Source organism: Molossus molossus, unplaced genomic scaffold, assembly GCF_014108415.1.
Source record: "Molossus molossus isolate mMolMol1 unplaced genomic scaffold, mMolMol1.p scaffold_m16_p_1, whole genome shotgun sequence".
Lineage (NCBI taxonomy): Eukaryota > Metazoa > Chordata > Mammalia > Chiroptera > Molossidae > Molossus > Molossus molossus.
The window spans coordinates 67,715,657-67,739,617 of record NW_023425344.1 but is presented as its reverse complement, the minus strand read 5'-3'; the positions used below and the strand labels follow the sequence as shown (position 1 = coordinate 67,739,617).

Here is a 23,961-nt window from a genome sequence, read left to right as displayed (position 1 = left end):
GGAATGCGCCGGTGAATGACTTCCCACCTGTCCAATGGGCGCCCTTCTGGGGAGGGCCGCCACCAATGGCGGCCGCGGCAGGGTCGAGGGCGGGGCGGCGGGGTCCGAGGGCTGGAGGCGGGGAGAGGCCCAGGGCCGGGAGGGAGGAGGGGGCGGCTTGAGGTGACAGGACCCGCGGGTCCGCCAAGGGGACAGCAGCCAGCCGATGGCCAAGATCCGATTGCAGGACACAGAGCGTTGGCGCGAGAATAGGATTGCTTTTCACTGGCGGGGAAGCGAGCGAGGCTGATCAGCGATGGTTTTTTTAGGTCTGGGCGAGGGTCTTATTTATGCAGAGGTGACCACAAACCTTGGACACGGTGGCAGGGGGAGCTTGCAGGGGGAGCTAGCGGGGTGGGGGTGGGGGGAGCTGAGGATGAGTGTTTTATTCCACGGTGCAGCAGTCTTCTATTTCACTGGCCTTGGGAGGACTAGAAGAAGCGCGGAGCCGAGTGGTGGGAGAGGCAGGAAGGAGGTCGCGAGTAGCGAGCGGGTCAAGCTGTCAAGGCAGCAAAGAGGGTTTGGGGAGGGTTGGAGGGTGGCGGCAGGGGGAGCATGAAAAGAAGTCAGAGTCGGAGACCTTAAGTCCTATCATCTGAAAGATACCGTGTGGCCTAAAAACCACAAATGGACACAAAGGTTTGTCCTTCCTGACGCTGAATTTCAGAGCTTACGTCTCCTGAAAGCAAGGTCAAAATGCTTTCAGAGTTCCCCCCTAGTCCTTGTCTGATCCACAGAAAACCTTTTGAAGTAAACATTCTCACAAAGGTGACTTCTTGTGTCTACTGATCCTCCTAAACCCTTGTTTGAAACGCAGAAACAGAACCCGGGGCAAGCACTACTTTAACCCAAAGGAATGACTTGTTTAATGGAATGATTTCTGTAACCTGGCATTTGAACTGGATTCTTTGAGGTCAGATTCTTCACGAAGATGTTCAAATCAGATCAGGTCTGCAACCACCTGCTCTGAGAATCTAATAGATTGGCTGAGCAGAAAGAAGTTTTAGAGTGGTGTATCCTGGGGTTGGAGCACTTTTGGCTGGCATATGAACTCTCAATGACATAAGGAAAGTTGTCAAATGCTCCTGAGATAAGAAAGTAGAATCTCAGTTATCAGGTAGCTAAGATCATATAAGAAAATAATTACAACTTTTGAAGTTTCAATCACATTGGACACCTTTAGAAACACTTTGGGGCAAGATTAACACATTTCCCTTATGCTCCAGAGAGGTAGCAGTCTCACAAAATCCAGGTCTCACAAAGATATGTAGATCTCCAGAAGAAAGATTCATTTGATGTGAACTATGACTCCCCATGATCAACTAAGAACCCACATTTTCTGAGTAAGAGTCTAGCGGCCATTTGCTAGCAGGGGCTCCTCACCTGCTCTGTATGTGGGAAGATCCTCAAACTGAACTCTGATTCTCACAATATACTCTGCTTGTTTATCCTGAGTCAACCACTGCAGGGAAACCCTGGTTTCCTTTTTTTTTCTTTATTATTTTAGAGAGAGAAGAAGTAAGAGGGAGAGAGATAGAAACATCAATGAAAGAGAACATCAGTTGGCTGCCTCCTGCATGTCCCCCGCTGGGGATGGGGTCCACAACCTGGGCATATGTCCTGACCGAGAATCAAACTGGCGATCTCTTGTGCATTGGTCGAAGCTCAACCACTGAGCTACACCAGTTGGACCTGATTTCCTCTTTATATCAACAGATTGAGACCTGCCTCATTCAATCAGAACTATACAAAGTGTATCCTCATTTACAGCTATACCGACCAATCAGAACTACACAATTTGCAAGTCTCATTTGCATAAAATTGGGATCTGCTGCAGAAACTTTCTCTATAAAAGATGACCTCCCCTTTGTCTTGGTGGAACACCATTTAGGTTGCTACCTGAATCTGTCTTCCAGGCTGCAGCTCCTTTTGCTCAAATAAATGCTTTCTACTCCTTATTACATTCTAAAACTAATTTTGGTTTACAGACTTAATCCCAATTTAAAGATGGTATCACCAAAAAGAATGGGGGGAATAGTCAAAGAGGAGTCATGATAGAAAGGGGGAAATTTGAGGAGGAGAAAAGTAGAATCTATTTTCATGTGTCAAATATGAGGTTTGTAATCAATCAGCATTTGGGTAAACATATCTGGCCCATGGTTCAGGTGTTTTTCACATGAAATTTCATCTTGAGGATAAGGATGGTTATCAAAGACTCAAACCTGGAGGCGGGATGGGAGTGATATCTAAATGACCAACTCAGGTACTATAAGCTTCCTTACCAAATCAAATAAACAGTCAGAACCCTGGGAAGTTGCTCATATGTGATCAGTGAAGATAGCCATAGTACTTCATTTTCTTAAATAAGCCAACCTAAAATGGCAGTTTCCTCAGCAACATGTCCTGCTCCATTTACTAAAATAACTTTAAATGGCCCAGCACCAACAATAATCATAACAGCAAATACCTAAACTGTTTTGAGGAGGCCATGGTTTACTTTTTCTTTCCATTTCTATAGTACTGTCTTTCATCTATGTCTTTCTGACTTCCCATATGTTCCCTAACAAATATATATTAACCATCTATTATAATGCCAGGACTTGTGGATATATTGGTGAGCAAAACACAGTTCCTATTACCTTGAAGGAGGAAAACATTAACCAAATAATCACACCAAGGACTTTATGGTTGCTAACCATGATAAATTTTATGAAATAAAAACATTCATTTAAAAATAAAAGATTTAACCCAAAAAAACTAAATAAAATTGAGCTCTAATTAATGCTATACATGCTGAAGTATTTAGGAGGAGTGTACTGATGTCTGAAACTTATTTTGGAATGTATATTTTAAAAGATGGATTGAAGGATGGATAGAGGGATGTATAAACGGGTACATATGTGATAAATCCAGTATGACAAAATGTTATAGACTCTCCATGGTGGACAGATGGGTTTCACTGTACCTAACTTCCAACTTTTGTATGTTTGAAAAGTTTACATTTTAAAATGTTGGAAAATAAAAATAATAAATAATTAAAGGTATAATTCATTCTAACCATCACCTTGACCAGTGGAAGGGATCATTATGGTCCTGCTGTGGCCTGGAGCAGAGGAAGAATCCCCAGTGACAAAGGGGATGATTCAGAGTGCTGCAATTCCACCTCAACAAACCAGTTGGCTCCATTCGGTTTTTGTTTTTGTTTTTTTTTTATCCTCACTTAAAAACATTTTTGCATTTATCTAGAGGGGGAGAGAGGGAGGAAGGAAGAAAGAGAAAGAAACATCAATGTGAGAAAAACACATCAACCGGTTGCCACCCACACCACCCCAACCAACCAGGGCCCAGAAATAAACAGCAACCAAGGTACATGCCCTTAGAGGAACTGAACCCAGGACTCTCTGGTCCGCAGGCTGACACTTTAACCACTAAACCAAACCTGCCAGGGCATTGGCTCCATTCTTCACAGCTCACTTCTTGAAATTCATATGCCTATTTTGAATTGTAAGGTTTTTTTCAGTACAGTAGGAATACTGATTAGTGATTATTGTTTTCTGTGTTTAATTGCCCTGCAAACAAACATTTGTTTGGTAAACTTAGAAACAGACTTTGACATGTCAGATCAAACCTGTAGGGAAAAAACTATGTCAGCCACAACATTCTGTCTTTCAGATATACTTTTCAATAAGTGTCTTCACCTCTGGAAGGAAAAACACTGATTACTTGACAGATAATGTGTGTGCACCCTGTAAAACTGCAGATTGGCAAAGGTGTTTCTTAGTCACTCCCACACCACTACCCCACCCCCCAAATATTAATTTTTTCAGTCTAGTCAATAGGGAAACATTGCTTGTAAAACATATTTCTCTATTTCTGGTTGTTTAATACATTTTATCTAAGAGGTCAATATATACCCAGGCTAAATTATCTAAGCTTATTGAAAACTGTCCTGTAACATACACTATTAACTTATTAATGTGAAAAATATCTTGGCTAAAAGATGTAGTAAATTAATATTGCCATCAATAAAATAACTATTATGTATTTATTGGATGTCTTCTATGTGTAGTATTGCTGGACAAGAAGCATCATTTCATAACAGCCATTATACCATTCCTTTGTTTTTCTTGAAACAATTCATAGTGTAAGTTTGCAACTTTTTCTTTCAAGCCATTTGAATGAAGCACAAATACCTTACATTAAATATAAGAAATTAACCAGAATCATATTGGTTAAAATAAATTAATGTTAATAAGATTGGATGCTTGAGCATTTTCTAAGAAAGGCTTTAGCATTAGCATTGGTTTGTCCCTGAAGAATGTATGCAACAAAGCCTTTGGGTAGAGACATCTTCCATGAAGCTCTCTTTTTTCACAAGGTCCCAAAACTTTACACTCTTGTAAATAGCATCCAACCTATTACTGTGATTGTTCTTACAACACAAGTACTTAGGGAATGCAGCAAAGAGAATATCTGTTGCTATGTAGCTGCACAGTATGCCCATATTTTAACTACCAAAATTCAAGCAAAAAGACCAAATTCTTACCCTTCAAGATGAAAAAGACCAAATTCTTCAGTTTATTTGTGTCAAATCAAAATAAAACCATCATAACAACAACAACAAAACAAACAAACCAAAAACCCATTAACAAAACCCTTTCTTTGAAGTTTGATTAAGTATGGGTCAAATGAAATTTAAGGAATTTTATTATAACATAGAAAAGCTAAAGTGAGCATATGGAATTTTAAAAGAGCATACATATAACAATATTAGACAGCTTTATAGGTTGGCCATAAATTCTGGAAAAAGACGCATAATAAATGGTTTGTTTTCCAACATTGTAATACATGATGTGCTTGATGACATTACATGATGTTAAATGTGTTGTCCCTTGTAGCAATGCATAATTCATGGTGCAATGAGTGTGGTGCATTAATACACCATTTTCTTTCATTCTAGCAGTAGACTTTTTATTACATTGCCTTGGGTCTCTTCCTCACTTTTACTAAATCTATACCTTGTTGAGGTAAAAAGCATCCAAACTTGTAGAGAAGTTTAATGAGCTTACTTGTTTTTTTCTCCTTTTTATTGAATATATTGGGTTGATAACAGTTAAAAAAATTATACAGGTTTCAGGTGAACAATTCTACAACACATCATCTGTACACTGTATTGTGTGTTCACCACCCCAAGTTATAAGAGTTTATTTGAGTCAAAGAGAGGATAGACCTGGAAGCAAAATCAACTTGGCAACTTTTTATTTATTTCACTGGGAAAAAAAAATTGCTGCTAATTAAAAGCTACCTAAGTGTTCTAGGTCTTATCCATTCTTTGAAAAGAGATTGTTGAGGATAATTACTTACTGAGTTATTTTAATATCTACTTTATAGACATATTAATATTTATAATATTTAGAAAACTCCTTTAAGAAATGTAGGCGAAATATTCTGTAAAACACCAAAATAAAGTCTTTTAAAGAACACATTGTCAGCAAATAAAATAACTCATCAGAATGAACTCTGCAACCTCTTAACAGGCTGGTTCTGGAAACAGAAAATGAAGCTCTGAAATGGGTCTGGTAAGAGAAAAGAGAAGCAGGAATTAGCAGCACTGAGCTGGCACAAAAGGAGAATGAGTGGTGTTTACATGTGTTACCGTTTCTGCTACCTCTTGCCTTTGCCCTTTCTCCTCTGCCTTCACATATCCTTGTGCTACTGGGGCATAATTTTACTTTTTTTTTAAATCTTCTATCCTTTTGAGAATCTAACCAAAGTTATATGTTGTCTCCATAAAAATGGTGCTTATACTCACATAGGTCTGAATACTATTCTTAGTAGTCATAAACTCTTTTATTGGGACAAACCCCTGTACTCCTCTTCATTCTGAACCTTTGACTCAACCACCTACCAAATCTAAGAATCTAGTAAACTCACTCATGCTAAAATGGAATAAGGCTTAATATTTGGCTATTGTCTCCTCGAAGAGAAATTTTAAGTGAGATGACTTCATCCCTAACTGATTTAACTGATCTAAATGATAAAAGTATCATTGTGCAATGTAGGAGCTACATTTTGCCTCCTAAGTCGCCCTTCCTGAAGCCCCCAAATCTAACCTTCATATAAGGTAAGCTTGATTTTGGATTTTCCTCTCCACCTCTGAACTCAAGTAAAATATATAAAATTGAACTCATCTTTCCCTCAGAAATTAATTCCCCTTCTGTTGCCTTTATAATCTAGATCCGAATCTTGAAATTACTGTGACTCTCAATTCTTCTCCCTCATCCAGTCAATCATCAAACACCATCAGTTCTTCTTGATAATGTCTTTTATATCCATCTTTTCTTCTATGTATTAGTTTCCTATTTCTGCTGTAACAAATTACCAAACACTTGGTGCCTTTAACAATGCAAATTGACCTCTTACACTTCTGAAGGCCACACGTCCTAAATGAGGTTTACAGGGATAAAATCAAGGTGCTGGCAAGGCTAATTCCATCTGGAAGCTCCAGAGGAAAATTTGTTCCTTACCTCTTCCAGCTTCTAGAAGCTGCCCCCGTTCCTTAGCTCACGGCCGCATAACTTCAATCTCTACTGCCATAGTCAGATCACCTTCTCCTAACCTTGGCCCTCCTGCCTCCCTCTTATAAAGATCCATATGATTACACTGGGCACACCTAGATAATCTCTCCGTCTCAAGACTTTAATTGCATCTGCAAAGTCCCTTTTACCATGTAAGAGAACATATTCACAGGTTCTGAGGATTAGGACACAGACATCTTTCAGGGACCATTATTCAGCCTTCCATACTCTATGTCACCTCATCCTCAACCCTAGATTTGGTCTTTAGCTGTACTCCGGGACTACCGTTGACCCTGAAACAATGCAGGGCACCAACCCCCGCCCCCCCTGCAGTAAAAAGTCGCATACAACTTTTGATTACTAGCCTACTGTTGACCTGAAGCCTTACCGATAACATAAACCGTTAATTAACTTTGAAATTGTATATTTGTATGTTATATGTATTATATACTGTATTCTTACAACAAAGTAAGCTAGAGAAAAGAACATTTTATTAAGAAAATCATAAGAAAGAGAAAATACATTCATAGTACTGTATGTATTTATAGAAGAAAAACCACGTATAAGTGGACCCACACAGTTCAAACTTATGTTGTTCCGGGGTGAACTATGCTTTAACGTATCCATGACTGTCTTTCCTGACCACAGCCTTTCTCCCAAACCCCTCGGCCATTCTAGATATGACAAATATTCATCAAAACTTAGTTCTTCATCCTATTCCCCACACGCATTCCAAGACCCTGACCACTGCTCACCTTGGCCCAGCATTAGTCACTTCTGTCAAACCTATCTCCATACTGTCCCCTTAACTTTCAGAAACCAAGGATATTCCCGAATTTGTTCAGATTCTACCCTCTCTCACCTCTAAAATTCTTCCATTATACTAAAGTCTGATATAAGTTCTGTCTCTTCCATGTAGTCATCTCTAACAGTTCCAACTCACAATTTTACTTCCTTTAGCTCTTTTTGTTGAGATGGTTTCCTAGCACTTATTATATGCTATTTGTGTATGTCTCCATCACTTTCCCACTATATAACCTTTTGGGGGTCATTTTCCCTACCCATGTCTCTGTTTCTTTGTCTATAAAACTGATAATACTCATACCCTAATCATAAGCTTACTACAAGGGTTCAAGGTAATAAGGCACTTAAGATTCTCAGCACATAGCTCTCAATAAGTATTACCTCTTCCTCTTTTGTCTACTCATTTATTTTCTTTAGTATATGACCTATATCCTTCATTATATAAAAAATTCTTTCAGGGAAAGGACCATTTCTTATATATTATGCCATATACGTTTTAAGCTCAATAAATGCATATTTTATCAGTTTTGTTGGTGATGATAATATAAAAGGATGTTCTAATATTGTTTTTAAAACACTCATCTGGTCCTTGCCACGTTTTATTTTGCATTCTAGTTATATAAGTACACACTTTCTCTTCTATTAAACTGTTTACATTTCCTTTAAACTGCTTACATTTCTATTAAACTGTTTACAGAAGATTTATGCTTGATTCACTGTAGAAATACCTAAGGACTGCTTGGCAAGTAGCCAAGTATTGGCATAAGAATGAATCCTACTGTTCAACAATCTGCCTGTCAGATTGCCTCCTTTACTCCTTCAATTTATCATCTTTAAAATGAAGAGGTTGTATTTGATGATCTGTCAAGTCCTCCAAAGCTCTAAAATTCACTATTCCTATAATTCTGTGAATAGGGTGAGAAATAAATTTGACTAAGAAATAACCCTTTCTTACTTTTTGTATTGTTTCCTCAAACACTGCTTGCTCGCTCTCTTTGATAGCATCTGTCTATGGTGCCAATTTATGATAGCATGGGTCTATTTATGAAGATAGAAAAGTCTTTCCCACTAATTGCTGGATATAATTAAGTCAACAGCTATTACTTGAGTAGCTATTACTTGAAACTACCCTTGATATTATAATTCTATCTTATACATATATAAGCATTGAATATTTTTTGTTCTAGCACAATATTTTTTTAATAATGTATGATATTTTTATTTATTTTTCATATGTTTTTATTGATTTCAGAGAGAGGAAGGGAGAGGGAGAGAGAGAAACAAATATTGATGACAGAGAAACACTGATTGGCTGCGTCCTGCACACCCCTACTAAGGATCGAGCCCGAAAGCCAGGCATGTGCCCTGCCCAGGAATCAAACCAGCAACCTCCTGGTGTATGGGATGATGCTCAAGCAACTGAGCCATACCAGCTGGGCTAGTACAAGCATTTTTAAATAAAAATTATATGTAGAACCCATATAAATGTTCATTAGATTGAAGATAATACAATAAAATGTACTTTAAAAAACAAATGTATTAATTAAGGTTGAAAATGGGAGGTTGAAATTAACATGGTTTTTGACCAGAAATATCTAAATCTTATTCTAGGTCAGTAACCTCTTCCCTTAAGGTCCACAAGGGAAATATGCGCAGAGAAAGAAGAAGAAGAAAAAACAAACAAACAAACTTGTTTAAAAACAAACTACTAGATAAGGCTTTAATAGATGCCAGACCCCAATGCAGAACTTGTCTGGAACTTCGGAAAAATTACCACAGCTTAAAGGACCTAGAGCCAAAACAGGAGCCTATTTCCTCTATTTCTGACCCCCTCCAGCTCAAATCCATCTTGCTATTCTAATGCCCACCACAATCTTTTTTTGTTGTTGTTTTATTATTATTTTTTCTTTATTGATATTAGAGAGAGAGGGGAAAGGAGAGGGAGAGAGAGAACATCGATTGGCTGCCTCCTGCATGCTCCCCACTGGGGACTGGGCTCACAACCTGGGCATGTGCCCTGGCCAAGAATCGAACCGGTGACCTCCTGGTGCATAGGTCGATGTTCAACCACTGGGCCACACCAGCCAGGCCCACAGTTTGTTTATACCTCTACCACAAGACTACTCTGATGGTGTGTCCTGTAACTTTACCAATGGGTGTCCTTTAACTTTACCAATCTATAACAGCTCCTTCTCTCTGAAAAAGAGAAGAAACTGCATGGCCAACAATTTGGGGGTGGGGGGACAAATTTCTCTCTCATACAATATAGCAAAATAAAATCCAGATAAGTTTAAGAAATAACAACAAAAGTTTCAAAAAATATTAAGCGAATACTTAGACATTTTGTACAGGAGAAGTACTCTCTAAGCATGGTACCATGAAACAAAATGAAAAAGATTAATGGGCTTTTTTACTTAAAACTTAAAGCAGAAAATTAAACCCAAAAAAAGGCAACATGTAGGAACCATGTAAAAGGAGACATCTGGGAAAATATTTATGTTATATATGACAAAGTCTTCTTCAATAAATAAGAAAAAGTACTCCAAAAATAGCAGAGGTCTTGATTAGGTAACACATACACACACACACACACACACACACACACACACACACGGAGTGACCTACCCAGTATTTTCAAGGACTAGCTTCCTGAAGAAAAAACACTTAAACTTAAACCTTGTGTGTGTGTTGTTTGTTATTTTTTTTCTTTATTGTTGAAAGTATTACAGATGTCCCTCTCCCCCCTCCCCCATTGACACTCCCCTCCCAGCTCCCCCACTCACCTTCACCACACTGTTGTCTGTGTCCATTTGTTATGAATATATGAATATAAGTTCTTTGGTTTATCTCTTCCTGTCCACCAACCCCCCTTCCTTCTGAGGTTGGTTAGCCTGTTCCCTACTTCCATGTCTCTGGATCTATTTTGTTCATCAGTTTATTTTGTTCATTATATTCCACAAATAAGTAAAATCATGTGATACTTGTCTTTCTCTGACTGGCTTACTTCACTTAGCATAATAATGCTTTCCGGGTCCCTCCATGCTGTCTCAAAGGGTAAGAGATCTTTTTTTCTTACAGCTGCATAGTATTTCACTGTGTAAATGTACCACAGCTTTCTTATCCACTCATCTACTGATGGGCACTTGGGCTGTTTCCAGATCTTAGCTATTGTAAATAGTGCTGCTATGAACATAAGAGTGTACATATTCTATCTTAAGGATGAGAGAAGATGCCAAGCAGAGGAGGAGCGTCCCTGCAGAGGGAACAGCATGTGTGAAAGTTCTGAGGCTGAGAAGAGCTTAGCATTGTCAAGGCACTGAAGGGACTGCCAGATTGCCAATGTGGCGGGAGCAGAGAGGGCAGAGAGGGGAGAGGCAGAAAAAGGCAGGGACATATCATTTTGGGGGCTTTGATTTTATTGTAAGTGCAATGAGAAGCCACTGGAAAGTATTAAACAAATTACTGGTTCCTGGATAGATGGCAGGGGTGAAAGGGGGCAACAATAGAACTAGAAAGACCAGTCAGTAATCCAGGCTAGAAATGATGGTGGCCAGGGTTCAGATCACGGCAGTAGAGATGAGAGAAGTAAATGGAATCATGATCGATTTTAGAGGTAAAAGAGAAGGGAGTTGGGGGGAGGGAGAGCTTTGAGAGAGAGAGAAAGAAAAAAACAAGGAAAAGTCCTCAATATCTGGCTTGAGCAGCTGGTTAGATGGTGATGCTGTTTACTAAGGTAAAGAAGATTGAGAGAGGAACAGATTTTATAATGTAAACCAAGAGGGTTCACTCAAGTTGGAAGATCCCGGAGGCTCCCTAAGTTTAAACTTTACCAGTCCATACCCAGCACTTAGCACATTGACACCATACACAGTATTTGTTGAATTAATGCATACTAATTGAACTGGATTTAATGACAATCCTGTAACATCCTGATGATTCTTAAAAAAGAATATTTTAAAAAAGGATATTCAGCAAATTTAAGTGATATATTAAACAGACATGGGATATAGTTAAAAGGTTCACATTTCAAACTTATGCATAAAGGGACAGTGATAAGTTAATGTCTACTTTTTTTTAAATATGGTTTTTATTGATTTTTTTAGAGAAAGAGGAAGGGAGAGAGAGATAGAAACATTAATGTGAGAAACACTGATCGGCTGCTTCCTGTACTCCCCCTAAAGGGGATTGAACCTGCAGCCCGGCCATGTGCCCTGACTGGGAATTGAACCGGGACCTCTCAGTCCATGGGACGACACTCAAGCCCAGCATAAGTTAATGTCTTCTACATAGATGAGCCTTATGTAAAGCAAGGAACTGTTTTTACTGAATGCCATTTAAGGTAAAGAGTGTCTGATGCTGTAAGTTGGTACTTCAGGAAGGAAAATGTAAGAACTTCACTATAGATAGGGATTCTTAACAATTGCTTGAAGCTCCTAAATTGTATTGTTCTGGAGAACTGACTCTCAAGGATACTTGCACCACTGGCTCTTAGTACAGAGGAGAGCAAGTGACATCATCTGTGTGTCAGCTGTTGATGCTTGTCAGATTTGACAGGTTAAGGAGGAGCCCTCAAATGCCATTGAGACCAAATCTGTAGTCAACTTTTAAACTTTGAGTACAACATGGCTTTTAGCATAATCACATTGACATGCTATTTGCATGTCCCAACTCCACTAGAATATGAATTTTTTATTGTGTAAAAAGGAGAAATCCTATACAGAAGAATACAAAAGTGCATCTTCATTGATATTCTGCCAAAAGGTATCTAGACTTTGATACTTTTCCATAGGTAATTGGTATCTAGTATCCTTACTATTCCAATAAAAGTTTTTCAAAATTTGACACAAGCTATCATTGTAAATAAGATTTGATCAGGGAGACTTTAAACTCAGTTAAATGTATCCAGAGCTGAAGCTTTTTATCTTGTCTAAGTGAAATCTAAAACAAAAACATACAAATAAAATAAAATAAAATAAAATAAAATAAAATAAACCCTAGGATAGCCAAGCAAAACATTTTTTAAAGTATTATTTAAGTATCAAAAAGAATTATTAATTCCATATGATACAGCAATTCCACTTCTGGGTATGTACCCAAAAGAAGTGCAAGTAGAGCCCTGGCCCGTTTGGCTCAACAGAGTGTCAGCCTGCGGACCAGAGAGGCCCGGGTTCGGTTCCTGCTAAGGGCACATACCTCAGTTGCAGTTTGTCCCTAGCCCCGGTTGGGGTCGTGTGGGTGGCAACCAGTCGATGTGTCTCTCTCACATTGATGTTTCTCTCTCTTCCTCCACCTTTCCCTCCCGCTCTATCTGAAGATAAATGCAAAAGTGTCCTCGGGTGAGGATTAAAAAAATAAATTAAAAAAAAAGAATTGAAAGCAGAGTTTCAAAAAGATATATGTACACCCATTTTTATAGCAGCACTATTTACAATACCCAAAGGTAGAAGTAACCCAAGTGTCCATCAACAGATGAATAGATAAATAAAATGTGGTTTATATGTACCATGGAATGTTATTATTCAGGCTTAAAAATAAAAGAAATTTGCCAGGCCAGTGTGGCTTAGTGGATTGAGCATTGTCCCAGGGACTGAGAGATCCAGCTTCGATCCCTAGTCAGGGCACATGCCTGGGTTGTGGGTTCGAACACCCGTAGGGGGTGTGCAAGAGGCAGCCAATCAATATTTTTCTCTCACATCAATGTTTCTATCTCTCTCCTTTCCTCTCTCTTTAAAAATAAAATAAAATAGAATAGAATAAATCAATAAAAATATTTTTAAATAAAGGAAATTCTAACTCATGCTATGACATTGATGAACTTTGAACACATTTATGCTAATTGAAATAAGGCAGTCACAAAAAAAGACAAATATTGTGTGTACCTACAGTAGTCAAATTCATAGGGACCGAAAATAGTGATCATTGCCAGAGGCTGTGGGGAGGGAAAATGGGAAGTGTTTAATGGGCACAGAGTTTGTTTGGGAAGATGAACAAGTTCTGGAGATAGATAGTGGTGATGGTTGTACAAAATAAATATATTTAATGCCATTGAACTGTATATTTTTAAATGGTGGATTTTATTTTATGTGTATTTTACCACAATTAAAAATAATAATAATTAATTAACTTTAAGTAGTAAGTGGTCTGTCATATGAGCAATTTATAATAATCTGACAGGATAAGACATCTGAGTAGGATCCTGTCACAACACAGTCTTCTGAATGTCTGGCACAGTGTGTTTTAGTTAATAAAAAGTAAAGTCAATTTGAGACAATAGTGTGATGAATGTGATCACCTAAAAGCAACATGTAGTTTTAATACCCTATAGAATTATTTTATCTAGAATAAGGAAAGAGTAGTCCATCTCTCTTCTCTTCTGACAAGACCACATTGAGTTCTGCTCAGTGAAAGGCAACCCTTTCAGAGAAACATAGACAAATCGAAATGTGTTCAGGGAAGAGTAATCAGAAGAAAAAAAGGATCTGAGAAATTGTTTATGAGAAATAACTGAAGGATGACATACTGGCTGTAGTGAAAAGCAGTAAATTGTTTCTTATGGCTGGGAAGAATAGAATCAAGACCAAAATTGAAAGCTACACAGTCAGACAGGTTTTGGATCAGTAGAAGGAAGAAGTTTCTGACAGTTTCCATAGCACTTTATCAGTACTTCTCTTGTAGAACTTTCCACTTTCTATCTTTAACTTAAAGTTACTTCCAGAAATTACCTCAATATCCACATAGCACCTGCTGGCACACATTTTAGGCCCTGAAATACTTGATGAATGAATTAAAGAAAGTGAGAATGATTAAATAAATGACTGTAAAAACTAGCCTAGGATGAAACTGAGCTGTTCTGAACGGGAAGGCATTCAAACACAGGCTAGTTAGCTACTTGGCAGACATATTATGGAGGAGATCCTAGTTTCATGTACTTGGTTAGATTAGATGACTTTTAAAGACTTTCTAGATCTAAAAGATCTCTGGTTTCATGGCCTAGGTTTAAGTCCTGGCTTTGCCACTTAGTAGTACTGTGGCATTAAGTAAAATTGCTTAGCTACTTTGCTCAAATGAAACTATAATATACACCATGCTTGCTGCATACATTATTTGGAAGATCAAAATAACACTTTAAAATAACAAAAACAAAACAGGAAGGCTAATTACATCCCTACCTTCATTGGCAAGAAATCACACATGAACTTCTGCGGAGATGGGTGGAAGTCTGGGCTGGGAGGGACTAGAAGAACTGGCTGTATTACAGGGTTTGCCCCTGAGGGTAACAGTATTAACCCCAAATACTGTGTACCAAGGGGCATAACAATTTTAGGCTTGATGAGGGTCAGAGTCCTATCTATGGCAGGTAGTCCCACAAGGGAAACACTCTCATACATTGCAAGGGGGCACAGGGAATAGAAAACAACCAATGAGGCAGGTATTTCTAGATTGATCAAGGTCTCAGCCAAGTGGAAGGGATTCAGGTTATTTAAAATACTGAAGAAGAAAATGAGGCAGAAGCCAGAGATATAGGCCAACGTGGAAGGAAGTAGAGGAAGATTGTGGTTCAAGTTAGTTATTTTAGATTCTAGCCTCCAAGCATTAAAATGAATGCCAAACCCCAGCTGATAGGTCTGGTGCCACAACTGTACTGCTTGCCTTGGTCAAAATGGACTCTTCACCTGCCTGAGGTTAAACATGTCAGAGGAAACCATCATGGTACATAGGTGAATTAGGGTGAGAGGCAAGACTAAACTGGGCACGTGTCTTGCATTTTATAAATGTCTATGGAGGTACGCATGTTTATAGCTTAATGATTAGAAAGCTGCCCCTGGAGTTAGATTGTCTGGAATTGAATCAGATTTTATTTAATTTGCCTTAATAGTGGGCTCTTGCCTTACCTTTCTGTCTCCATTTCTTCAGCTGTAAAATGAAGACCATAATAGTACCAACCTCACAGGGTGGTCTGAGGTTACATGAGATGATGTGGTGAAAAGCACTTACAACAGTATCTGGCATATAATAAACTCCCAATAAATATCAGCAATTACAGATTTTGCCTAGAGCTCAGTAATTCATTTTGATCTGTATATCTAGGTCATTTTTCTCTGCTAAACAGTCTATTATTCTTCAATAATGACCTTATTGTCTTCTTCCAATGGTTCTCAGCCAGGAGTGATTTTGGCCTTGAGAAACATTTGACTTTGCCTGGAGACATTTTTGATGGTCACAGCTTGAGGGAAGGGGCCTACTGGCATCTAATAAGTACATGTCAGAGAGGTACAAACATCCTGAGTAACAGATTCAGAGATGCTGCTAAACAAACATGCCAGAAACCCACAACAAAGAATTATCTAACCTCAAATGCCAATGATACTAAGGTTGAGAAATTCTAACTTAGACTCATTTCTAGTAACCAGAAGAATTCCATCTACAGCAACTCAGAAGGAATAAGATGATATAATCTCTTTCCTTCCGTTTCCAGAGCCCTAAAACTCTGAAAAGATGGAATGTACATAAAGCTGAAACACTCAGTGGGCACTGCCACAAACACCATTCTTATCCTTGTTCTTTTTTCTCGTGGGGCTCTGGAGTTGGAGGTATGGTAGGATTTATACAGGGTGGGGCAAAAGTATGTTTGCAGTTGTTTGTATGGAAAATAATAAAATAAATAATAATACAAGAATAAACTCTGTGTTTTACATATTCACACCTGAAAACCTACTTTTGCCCCATCCTGTATATCCCAGAATGCAATGGGCCATTTTGATTCCTTCCTAGATCCAGTTGCTCTCAGGGAGTTGCAATTCTAATAGATACTGATTGATTTTGGTGCAGAGAGGTGGGTGAGGATAGGGAAGTCCGCAATCTGGCTGCCTCAAAAGTAGTGCCTGTGCATTCAGGCATGGTAGAGAGGGAAGGTGTAAGGTGTTTATATCTACTTTCAGTTAGGAAGGATCATTCTGTTTCTGGAAGCATAATATAGTTGGTCTATCAACTATTTTCATTTTCTAATTGTGTTTTGTTGCTTCACAGATGGTGGAAATTCATTTTGGATCTGGGAAATAATAATTCTATTATTTTTGGAGGGGGAAACTAAGGTTTTCATCTTTTCTAGAACATCAGAGGTCTTTTCACTGACAGCTAGGAAAGGCTATAAAGACTGCAAATCAGGTGTCCTTTAAAATCATTACTTTCTCTTTATTCCTGCTGATTTTTTTTGGAAAGGGCACATTAAGGCATTGGAACTTCTTTTGGAGTTATCAATGAATCTGTTGTGAAGACTTTCCTTTTCTCAAATTCTTAGAGTTGTTACATTTCAAATCAATGCGAAGATGTGGGGGTAAAGGGAAACTGATTTCTTTGGGTCACCATCCTATCATCTTATCCCAGAATTCCAGATTTTCAGAAGTCAGAGTAGGCACATGGTCCATGGTTTACTGATACCTAGAGATACTGCCTGGTAGCAGAGTGACTAAATGGTTACATTGCACAACTTTCTAATTTTAGGTTTAAAATATTCAACTGAAAATGTCATCTAATCAAGACATTAAGCTTTACAAGAACTGGAAGTGGCTGGATTATAAACCTGCTGAGCTTTCTTTTCCATGTGCACAGAATGAATGTTTTTAAATGACTGATGAGTAAGCTAAATTTTCACTTTCTTCTCCAAATGGCCATGGGTTTTCTTTTTCTCAGTGAATACTGATCTTGAATACATGCAAATGCTAAAACCCAGCTGTTTCCCTTTGTGGACAAAAAGCAGTCTTACTTAGTTTTTATAACATACCCATATCTTTCACTCTAGGAGTGTAACACTCAAGAAATAACATTTTAATTGAAATCCAGTGAATACCCTTTCTGTTCTTTTTCTCTTTATGCTCTTGTCCCATACTTTTTTGCATCTGATACCCAAGATGAATTATATCACCAAAATATAATTTTTCAGCTAACAGAATCAAATTACCAACTTTATTTTAAATGAAGTGTTTATGATTAAAATTTCCCCATCTATGTAACTTTGGTTATAGGCTTCATGAAGGAAAAGACTGTAATTATATCAATTTTACATATTGATAAACCAATTTTTGGTTAGAAAATGGATTAAAGCCACATACACTTCATTATCTGCCACCAACTGAACAAGAGCCATAACCCCGAATTTCTGAGTTCTTACTCTTTAATAGAGTATAGTTGGCATTATCAGGAAATCTACACTGTCAAAACTGATAATTTTGGAGGATTTCTACTTCAGTGCTTTACGATGTTACCCAAATTAAATGTGTCTCATTGGAAATTCACAGCCCTTTTAGTACATACTTGGAAGCATTTTTTATGAGGGCTGCCAGAGCAAAGAACCACAGACTAGGTGGCCTAAATAATAAAAATGCATTTTCTTACATTTCTGGAGGTTAGAAGTCTGAGATCGAGGTGTTGGAAAGATTGGTTTCTTCTGAGGCCTCTCTCCTTGGGTTGTAGATGGCTGTCTTCTCCCTGTTTCTTCACATGGTCCTCACTCTGTACGTGTGTTTCTGTCCTAATTTCTTCTTATAAAAATACCGGTCATATTGGATTAGTGCCCATTCTAATGACCTAATTTTAACTTAATTGCCTCTTTAATCCTATTTCCAAATATAGTCACATCCTGAGGTATTTTGGGTTAAGACATCAACATATGAATTTTGGAGAAATACAATTCAACCTATAACATTATCAAAAATCCAGAAATAGTAAAATCGAAACCACCAGATCAATAAATAGTATTTAGTAAGGCTTTACTGTGCGTATAAGAACAGTTTGTGAACTGGGAGCTTTCAAATTTAAAACTGATACGACGCTCAGGGGCATTATTTTATAGGATGGCTTATAAAGTAAAAACGGGAAGTTGTTTGACCTTTCTAGTGATTAGCTATTACAGTGGAGGTTTCCAGGTGGCCGGGAACTGGTTAAAGGTGATTGTCCTATATCATTTGTAGAAAGATAACAAATCTCTTTTATGATTATCAGGGGCATTTACAAGAAAACAAAAAACAAAAAAACCTAAGTTAACTTTAGTTGTGCTTATTGGCTTAAATGGTTTTGCCTGCCAGGGAATTTTCAAGTCCTGTCTCCATTTTGTAATTAATTTTAACAACAACAATTCAAAGACTTCCCATATTTGTCATTTAATTTAGGTGAAATAGAGTAGTTCCAGATAACCATTTCTATAAAGAAAAAATATATATCTACATTATATTCTAACTGGAGTCAGATTGTAGCACAAGCATAGGTTGTTTGGAGACTCCCAAATGCTTATTGTTAAGAGTGACAGATCTGGGGACCAACAAATCTCCCAGCCTCAGAATATCAAAGTCCTATTTTAAAAACTAAGGTCCCAGGTATAATAGAAATCACACACTTGCAAGTATAAAGGCTTTGGTAATATATACCTGAGACTTTGTATCTGAACCCTCCAAATTTCACACCAAGTCCATCCTTCTAGGACCTGAGGGGGGCCAGGGGGCAGTGAATGAGAGTTCAGAAAAAAAATTTAGAAAGTAGTTTCAAACCAAAGCTATTTTTGCTACTTAGTTTAGAGCCATGGACATTCAAAGTCTGCACAGGTGACCATTGCTATAAAACATGAATCATCCACCCTGGCCGGTTTGGCTCAGCGGTTAGAGTGTCGGCCTGCGGTCCGGAGAGAGCCGGGTTCGGTTCCTGCTAAGGGCACGTACCTCAGTTGCAGTTTGTCCCCGGCCCTGGTTGGTCGTGCGGGTGGCAGCCACTCGATGTGTCCCTTTCACATCGATGTCTCTCTCTCTCTCTCCCCCTCCTGCTCTATCTGAACAAAGAATGAAAAAGTGTCCTCGGGTGAGGAAAAAAAAAAAAACATGAATCATCCCACTTACCTTTAGAGCCATTCCCATAACTGATCTGTTTATTCCCAAAGATTATTTGTTTACTAGCTGTGATAATTAACTGTCCTAAACTGCATTATCCTCATCTCTAAAAGGGGGGGAGGGAGTAGCACCTACCTCACAGGGTTGATATGAGAATTAAATGAGATGATGGTATTAAGTATCTGGCACAAGGTAAGTATGTAATAACTATTTGCCAACATCAGCTCAACTCCATGAAGGCAGAAGCCATATCTGGACCAGTAACTACTATATATTTAGTTCTGAGAAACAGGAAGTACTCAAGAAGTAGGTGTTCATTTTGAACCAGGGTGTGACAGAGTAGGTGGTGGGATCTCGCTGGGTGTCTGACTAGTCCTTTTTCTGCCTTGCTTGTTTAAGCTTCAGCAGAATTCAAATTAGCTGGCGGTTAGCCTAGGAAGGTCTCCAAGAGGCCAACACAAAGGTGATTTTTCCCCATAGGGAGCCAACTTGCAGTTTCCAGTGGGCCGTGCCCATGAACACCTGAAATCTAGGACTACCAGCCATGGAGGTGTGGGCGACTGCTGCTGGGTGAGCAGTCATCCTGGAGTCCCTCACCACAGAGGGGCCTGACTTGGCAGGAAATTCACAGAAAGACTTAAAGGTAAAAATAGTACTCCTCCTCATTTGCATTTTTCTATTTGTATAGATGATGAGTTGGACTCTCTCATCAAGGCTACACTTGCTGGCGGTGGTATCATTCCACCCACAAATTTCTGATTGGGAAGAAAGGGCAACAGAAGACTGTCTAAAGGATGCTGGGATTTCTTATTATCTCGGCACTCTAAATACTCCTACAGCTGTTCAGTGTCGGGGCTTCCAGGGAACTGTAGCTCTGTGAAAAACACAAGTTTGCCTTTTTGTAATTCTATTTGAGCAAGTTGGAAGTTTAATTAGCTTCCCAATCACCCAAATTTCTGCATTCGAGTCTTAATCATATACTTAAGTGTTACTGTGGCTTCAAAGAAGCTATTTGATTCTGAAGTAGTAGGTTTTAATAGAGTTGACTATTCTTTAAAAAAACTGTATGGATTTTCACTGTGATGCAGAAGTTATAGGAACAAACTTTTTTTTTTTTAATCCTCACCTGAGGATATTTTTCCATTTATCTTCAGATAGAGAAAGAGAGAGAGACAGAGACAGAGAGAGAGAAAGAGAGAGAGACATCAATATGAGAGAGACACATTGATTGGTTGCCTCCCACAAGACCCTAACCAGGGCCAGAGACTGAACCACAACCAAGGTACACACCCGTGACTGGAATCAAAGCCAAGACTCTTTGGTCCTCAGGCCTATGCTCTAACCGCTGAACCAAACTGGAGAATGCCAAACTTTTGGTTTTGAACAGACATTATTTCCACCCTGGTGGATAAGCTCAATAAAGGTCTTCCCCCCTCCTCAAAAAAAAACAAAACAAAACAAAAAAAAAACAAAGAAAAGAAATGTGTTCAATGAACAAAAGAATTAACCTCAATCCATTATAGGGATCATTTCAACAAAGCTAGGCAGGAGGCAGAGGAGAGTGCTACATTTAAATTTAAAAAAATAATAATATAAGTAATACTTTCAACAATAAAGATAAATTTTAAAAAGAAAAAAAATTTAATATAAAGAACTTGTCAGTGCATTCTAAAAGCCATTTTATAAGAGCCCAGCTGGTGTGGCTCAGTGGATTGAGCTTCATCACAAGGACTGAGAGGTCTGGCTTCAAACCCCAGTCAGGGCACATGCCCAGTTGCAGGTTCCATCCCCAGTAGGGGGCATGCAGGAGGCAGTAGACCAATGTTTCTCTCTCACATCGATGTTTCTCTCTCTCCCTTCCTTTCTCTCTAAAAAAATCAATTTTAAAAAAGCATGTTATAAAATAGTAGCCCTATGACTTTAAGAGATTGTTTCATTACTAAGAAAATTAGTTTTTCTTTCACAAGTTCATGGAACACTTCACTCAAATCCACATCAGTTGCCATTTCTCAGAATTTTTTTCTGTCTTGAGAGAAACAAAAATAACTTTGCATACTATCCCACTGTAAATATTTGAAACGTGAATCTGATTATTTCTATATCCACTCCCCACACTATGCATGCCAGTGGAACACTTTAGGAATGTCAATAGCTGGAAGGAAAAAGAGGCCAAAATGGTTCTCAATAACCTGCTCATGCTTTGGTTTTGCCTCCTTTCTCCTGCCTATATCTGCTCTAGAAAGGTGTGGTGCAGAGATGGAAATGTTAAAAACAACAACTACAAAATAAGGAGAAGTGAGCACTGTAATGGACACTTACTCAGAATGAAATTGGGGGAACAGCAAGAATACAGATAGAGGAACCAAAGAAAAACACCACTACTGTTCCTCCCTACCTCTCCCTTCACATTTGGATTCATGCGCAGTCCTGTTTGAGCCGGAGCTGTCCACTCCCCGAAGGCAAGTGTGGTATTGGCATATGTATATACATATAGATCAATGAAATATAATTCAGAGTCCAGAAATAAACCCTTACATTTACAATCAATCGATTTTCAACTAGGGTCTCAAGGCAGTTCAGTGGGGGGTAAACAATAGTCTTTTCAACAGATGGTGTTGGAACAATTGATATTCACTTGCAAAAGAATAAAGTTGGACTCCTACTTCACATCATATTACAAGATTTCACTAAAAATTTTTCTAAGACATAAATGTAAGAGCTAAAACTATGAAACTCAGAAGACAAAATAGGTGTAAGTTTTTGTGAACTTGGATTAGGTGATAGTTTCTTAGCTATGACACCAAAAATACAAGCAACTGAATTAAAAAAAAAAATAGAAGAAATTTTGTTCTCCAAAGCACATTATCAAAATGAGAGAAGATAGTAGCAAATCATATATCTGATAAGAGACATATATTTATATATAAAATTTACAAATATTCTGCATATAGAATATATATAAAACTCTTACAACTCAATAATAAAAGACAAACAAAACAATTTTAAAATGTCTAAAAAATCAGAACTGATATTTCTCCAAAGAAGATACACAAGTCGCCAATAAACACATGAAAAAAAGATGCTTGATGACATTAGCTATGAGGAAAATGTAAATCAAAACTACATGGAAATACCACATCACACTCACTAAAATGTTTATAACCAAAGAGAAGGGTAATAAAAAGTCCTGGCAAGGACGTGAAAAAATTGAAACCCTCATACACTGCTGGTGGGATTTTTAAAAGGCACAGCTATTTTAGAAACAATCTGAAAGTTCTTCAAAAGGTTAAACATAGAGTTACCATATGACAGACCAATTCTACTTCTAGGTATATAACCAAGCTAAATAAAAATATATGTATAGGTATATAAAATTTTTAACACAAATATTTATAACAACATTATTCATAATAGCCAAAACTTGGAAACAATCCTATGTCTATCAACTGATGAATGCTTAAATAAATGTGGTATAGCCATACAATTGAATATTATTTATCAATAAAAGGAATGAAGTACTGATACATGCTATAACATGAATGAAACTTGAAAATGTGTTAAATGAAAAAAGCCAGTCACAAAAGACTATATATTGTATAATCCCCTTTATAGAAAATATCCAGAATAGGCACATTTGTAGTAACCTAAAGTATGTTGGTGGTTGCCTAGGTCTGGGGGTGGGGTGGTATTGAGGAAACAGAGAGTAACTATTAAGAGTTATTAGTAACTACTACTAATCATGGTGATCGCTGTGCAACTTCGTGAATACATTTAAAACCACTGAATTGTGTACATTGAGGATAAATTGTATGTATGTGAATTGATCTCAATAAAGTTACTATTAAAATAAATTTACAAATACACATTCCTTTGATATTGGTTAATATAATATGGTAACAATATACGTATACTTCCTAACCAAAAAATTATAAAGCAATTCTTACACCACAATTCCAACAAAAAATACCAAACTAGATCTACTCCACTTGTGGGCTGGCTGCACGCAGGGAACGTGCAGGGAACGTTCGTGCTGTCTGCTGTTCCGGGACCCAGGCTGTGGTCCAGCAGCCTTGCCTCGCCGGTTGGCGCCCACGGCCACCTGCTTTGCCCCGCGCTCCTGCTGCTGCTTTTGCTGCTGCTACCGCAGCAGCCGCCTCCGCCGCCCCTACTGCCGCCACCGCCAAAGGACGCCCAGTTCGCCACCTCCCTGCTGCTGCACCCCCATCCCCAGGCCAGCACCTGGGGCTAGAAGCACAGCTCATGCTATAGGTTCCAGTGCCACTGACGCCCAGGATCACTTGGTGTCCCAACCTGGTGTCCCACCTGGTGTCCCAGATGATGGCCCAGGCCAGGGTTCAGCCTTGCTGGGCTGCCCTGGTTCAGAAGCCCGTCTTCCCTGGAGGCAGCGAGGAGGACCCTGGCGAGGATCCCTTCTACAATGTCACTGTCTTCCGCCAAGACCCTCACCTGTGGCTGTGGCACAAGGCCTGCCTCGTGGCGTTCAGGCCATGGAACAGTGGCAGGGTGAGTGGGACGCCACACACATGGGGCCTCTGCTTGGGACCTGCCTCTACATTGGAGATGGGCTTGCAGGCTGTAGCCTCCTCTTTGGCGCTCAACAACTGCTGGTCCATTCATTTTGTTGCAAGTGGCAGGAAGCCCCTTTT

At 38.7% G+C, this 23,961-nt stretch overlaps 1 pseudogene; it reads left to right on the top strand.

The window, feature by feature from the left end:
• Positions 1-19,462: 19,462 nt before the first annotated feature.
• LOC118628624 lies at positions 19,463-20,085 on the top strand (annotated as a pseudogene).
• Positions 20,086-23,961: the final 3,876 nt, after the last annotated feature.